Genomic DNA, 6,000 nt, shown 5'->3' with positions numbered 1-6,000 from the left:
AATCCAACACGGCCCCCGGCCCAAACAGCTAGATCAGCAACCAACTCTTCACAAACCAATCAATTCAAACACAATCACAATTAATGTGGTTCAAGCACAGTCAAGAGCAATTACAACAAGTATAACAGTTAGCAGTTAACATAAGTATTCACATAGGCAAACCAAATACAATATGCACACCCAAACAATATCACATAGATGCAAATGATGAATGCCTGTCCTACTGGCTGTGATATCACATTGTCGGTTTAATTGCCAACCCGACACATTCCCATGGGAATGTTGCCTTTCGATCACGTATAAATGGGAACCCTCTGGGATAACGTGCCCGCCACACGGTCTAGGATGTCAGTGCCTGCACACTCCTGTGATCCGAAAGGATGTAAGCGAGATACTTTGCCTCCGACCTCACATCTACACGTAAGCAGGATTAACCACCGTCCTTACGCGGGCACCGCAACCTCGACAAGCGGGATTAACCACCGTCCTTGCCAGGCGCAAACGACTTATCAACAATCTCGTCAATTATCAAATCTCTCAGCATAAGCGGGACGAACCCGGCCCTTACGCCTACCAAACAATAACTCATCAATCTTGATGATATCTACAATCAATCAGGCTCAAAATCTTAATTCAAAATCATTCTTGGCCCATTTACTTTTAGGTAACAAACGTAGTCAATTCACAGCTAGCCAAGAATCACTTTTCAAAACGGAGCCACTTTTCACATCTTTCCAATACTTCCAAAGATCTCAAAACCCGGCCAAGTTCAAAATCTCTTTGAAAGACTCAAAATCATTCATTTCTAAATCAAGATTTGGTCGTAAGATTCCTCAGCGGAGTCTCAAGACTTCAGGGGAGAATAACCTAACTCATTTCTTAAATTCCTTGAAAACCTCCGAAACTTTAACTTCTTGAGTTGAATAAATAGAATAGGGTTTAAACCCAAAACCAAATCATTTTTAAACCGAAAACCAATTTCATTTCATTCTTAAATCTGTTTCCAAGGGCTCGGGAAGTGTTTCAATTTTAATAAATCAAAGTTTCAGAAAATACTTCAAGCTCTTCCTAAATGTCGTAAAGTGAAATAGATTAATTGAAATCCACGTTTATTTTAAACCCATTAAAACCCCCTCCAAAATCTGTTTACGTAAATCAATTTCCAAAACATAAAAATTTCATATTTAAATTGATTTTTAAGGCATAATTCCTTTCTTAATAATTACATCCAAGATATAGAGATTTTCCTACTAAGGCAAGTTCAAACATAATTTATTTCTCAAATCTTTAAGTCAAAGCATAATTCATTCTTTTCCAAAATAACAATTCCAATCAAAATCTCAGATTTTCTAGAAATTTCGGCAGCATCTCCCCTAAAACTTGGACTTTGCCACCCTTTTCGGGTCCCAACAAAACCAATCATCAATCCTTTCTGACGGGTTCAAGAATAAATCAATTTCCAATAAAACAAAACTCAACTTTCAAATTATCAAAAATCATTCAAATCAACCAATCCAGAAATCTCCAATTTATCAAAATCAGACATTGTTACAATCAAACAAGCACCCATATTCATTCAAGATAAAACCAGACAATTCATAAGACTCACATAACCACCAGAAATACATTTTGTACAACATATCTATTTATAACAACTTCCACTTTAAAATGAATCAGTTTGTATAAAAAGCCCCTACCTCGATACGTTGAAATCACAACCCAAACTCGCTAACTGACTCCTTTCGTATTGACCCGAATCGACTGCAGTCAAAACCTCAGTTCCAACCTGCTTTCTCAGCAACCACAACCACTCTAATCGCAACATATAATAGCCGAGATTAACTCTCATAACAACGAATGCTACAACACCTCAACGTATAATGGAGCAGTAACTAGAGGGCTTTCAGATCGAGACGCTTACCGAACGAAGAAGGAACGGCTAAACCGAAACAGCGGCGGTCTCTGAACCGGCTTGGCGGCAGCCCGACAGCCACCTCAAACAGCAGCGGCTACTGGATTCCGACAACAACAACTGAAATTAACATGCAACGACAATGAAGCTTCCGGAAACCCAAAGGAAACGAAGACCACCTTAAACCCTTACCGACTGTGGCGTTCCCGGCGGCAGCAGCGGCGGCATGGAACTCCGGTGACGCAGCAGTAGCGCAAGCACGACAACGGCGAGGCCAGCAACGCGGTGGCGACAGCAGCTCCGCGGCGGTTCTCCCTCTCTTCTTTGCGAACGGCAACTGACAGTAGGGAGGGTGGATGGCGGCGGCGCAAGCAATGGGACGCGGCGGCGAACTCCTTCCCGTGGTGACTCCCTCGCGAGTCTTCTCTCTCTGTCCGATCTCTCTCTCTCGTCGTGCTCGCCGGCAGAGGCAAGATGGCGACGACAGAACCCAGGCGGTAGCTCTCCGGCGCGGATCTTGGCTCGCGCTCGCCTCTTCTCTCTCCTCCATGGTTGGCGATGGTGGCGACGGGAAGAAGCTCGATGGCGTCCTCTTCCTTCCCGCAAGCTTTCTCCCTCAGTGCGACGGCGTGGTGACCTAGCGGTAAGACGGTGCAACTCTGGAGTGGCTCCTCCCTCTCCTGGCGACAACAACGGCGACGGCGCTCCTCGCCGGCACCGCACCATCCCTCTTTCCCGATTCCTCACTCTCCCTCCGTTCCGACCTCCTGGCGGCGTCACGACGGCGGCGACAGTGGCAGTGACGCCCACCGGCGCCACCTCCTTTCCTTCCTCCTCTCTTTCCCCTCCGGTCCTCCCCCTCTTCTCTTTTTTCCCTTTCTATCTCTTCCTTTCTTCATTTTGTTTGCAGCTACTGCTGCTGTTGTTAGGGTTAGGTGCACTAGTGTGCACTGGGTCAGGGGAACCGGGTAACCGGGTAGGGTTTCCAGGGTTAGGGTTGTGTGTGTTGAGTTTTAGGATTAGGGTAAAATTAGGTACTAGGGTAATTTTGTAATTTCAAATAAAATAGGGATAATATGGTAATTGAAAATAAATTCTAATCCAACAATAATAATATATATAAAATACTATTTGATCATCCATTTTACAAATTATTTTTAATAAAATATTCAAATCCAAAAATTAGAAATAATATACTAAATTTTTTTATTTTCCAAAATAGTAGTATCAATATTTTAAAATATTAATTATTTAGTCCAAATCATATAAAAATCCTTATTATTTCACAACTACAAACTTTACAATTTAAATATATAAAATAACTCAATAATTATAAAATTATATAAAATCTTAATTTAAATAGCCCAAACTCATTATTTTTAGATTTCTAAAACTTTAAGTTGTAAATAGAGAAATACTCCATAAGTATAGAGTTTGGATAAAAACCTTAATTTATTTCAAATCCAATTAATCAAAACTACCTTTAATTACCTTCAATAAGATAATTTATGAAATTAAAAATATAAATAAATATATGACTTGAGATTAGTTCAAAATAGGACTTCTCAAAAGTTTTGGGTCTTACAAGGTTAGTTAGTCAGTAATTTAGTTTAGTTTTTATTTTATTTTCTCTTTTTCCTTATGAGTATTGGATTATTGATTTTTGTTTACTATATATTGCTGCTTATTAATAATTGAATGCTACCTTAGCATAATCATTGTTGTTATTCGTTGTTGGATTCCTTGATTGAGGTTATAATTTGTTACTTGGTTTTGAATTTTTCACGCTTAACCTTGTGAACACCAAGTGAATGACATTGCCTTCAAGCATTTTAATTCTTTTGAATTGCATGATTTGGCTACCATGTGATTTGAATCCTATCCTTTGATTAGGCAATTTCTTGATGGATGTTGATGTTGTGCATTTATCTTAATGCATCGTACTTCTTGATCATAAGCATCCATATGTGTTTAGCTTGAATGCTTTTATGCTTCTTTATCGCTTGCTTGGTTGTTTAGCCTATGAGTTTAGAGCATCTCAAGTACACTAGAATGAGTGACATGCATGCTTCTTTTGTGACATCACTTTTTATACTAGTGTGTGCTCTAAACCGCGCATAATTTAGAATTTACACGCCTATTTGTCCTCAATGTCACACTAATTCACTCACTAAATTCTAGTGACTTACCTCATTCCAACAAGTCACACTTCCTTGCTTTTATATTCTCTTATCTTATGGTGTTACTTTCTGTTTTTTATGATGTACCATAAGCAAACATGGAAGCGGAAGAAAGAACACGCAGCAACCGGTTGATCTACTAGCTGAAGGTGGCAACTCGGAGAGTCGTCGTACCCCCTTGCTCATCTATGAATGCACCGAGGACGGTGCAAACTTTTAAGTGTGGGGAGGTCGTCCGACCGTTCGACGTTCTTTGGTGACAAGATTCTAATCCCAACACTTTTGCATTTCATTTTTAGGTCTTTTAGAATTTTTAGTTTCATTTTCTTATTTTTGCATATGTATACATAATAAGCTTAGTCAAAATAATGAAATTTTTCAAGAATTTTATCTATTGGGCATCCCAATCGATTTGAGTGGAAATTTTTTGTGGAACTTGCTTGAATTATATATATTGTGGAACAAGTTTTTGAGCTAAGAATACAAGCTTGTGAGTTTTGAGCCTAATTGTGTGGTTACATCTTATAACCACTTATTTTCCTTCTTGTGTGCATTATTCTCTTTCTATGATTGTAATCTTTGATTCGTTTGATTCTTTATGTCCATTATTTGGTGTAGACATGCATTTATATGATTGAGGCCATCATTTTATTTAGCTCACTTACCCAAATAGCCTTACCTTTTATCTTCCATTGTTAGCCAATTTTGAGCCAACGATTAACCCACTTGTTCTTAATTTAGCACATTACAAGCCTAAAAGCAAAAAATAATAAATGTCTTAATTTAAAGCTTTGATTAGCTTAGGCTAGTATGTGTGTGTATCATTCACGTGTGGGAAAACTTGGGACATTGGTTGAGTAAAAGGGTAGTTTTGTATTTTCATTGAAAATATTGGGAATTGGGTACATGCTGATGTGTTAATGAAATGCAAAACTATATGCATTGATGCTTTTGTATAGATGTTATTGCAAAAAGAAAAAAATGAATGGAAAAAAAACAAAGAAAAATAAAAAGAAAAAACATATATATATATACCAAAAGAAAAAAAATAGAAAAAAAAATAAAAGTAATAAAAAGGGGACAGAATGCCCCAAGTGAAGCTCGATAATAATCAATGCATATGTGTAGTAATCAAACGAAAATGCATGAGTATGTGAAAAAGTGAAGAATGGGTAGTTAGGTTAGCACTTAAATTGTATAGGTTGCCATAGGTTAGGTGGGAAGTCTAAGCTTATCAAAGATTCAAATCTCAAGTCCACTTGACCAAATATGTATCCTACCTTGACCCTAACCCCATTACAACCTATGAATAAGACCTCATGATACTTGTATGCATGCACGGAATATTTGTTGATTGTTAGATGAAAAACAAATCTTGGAAAGCATGATTAGGGGAGAATTGAGTGAATCAACCCCAAACACTTGAGCGGATAGAGTGCAAACACTTCCGGTGAGGGTTTGATGCTTATTTACATGTTTTCACCTACAATCATCACTCTTCTTGCAAGTTTATAAAATCTTTAATAGCTCAATTCAATTGTGGTTTGGCTTGGTTGATTAATACCTTTAGCCCTTTGTGCTTATATTGATATTCTTGGGAATTGATTTATTTTGACCAAGCAATTGCATTCATGTAGATAGTTGCATATAGTTTAGGTTGTATATAGTTTATTTACCTTGAATAAATGTTGATACCCTTTGTTTCTCTCTTTGTTTAAGCATGAGAACATGCTTGGTTTAAGTGTGGGGAGATTGATATACCCCATTTTTAGGGTTTATCTTGTGCTTAATTTGGAGGATTTTATGACCTTTTACTCACATTTATTCAATGAAATAGTATGGTTTCATGATTGGCTCCTAAATTGTGCTTAAGTGTGAAAACATGCTTTTTAGACCTTTAATTTGATG

This window comes from Arachis ipaensis, chromosome B2, assembly GCF_059453495.1.
Source record: "Arachis ipaensis isolate K30076 ecotype BB chromosome B2, ASM5945349v1, whole genome shotgun sequence".
NCBI lineage: Eukaryota > Viridiplantae > Streptophyta > Magnoliopsida > Fabales > Fabaceae > Arachis > Arachis ipaensis.
This window is presented reverse-complemented; position numbering follows the sequence as displayed.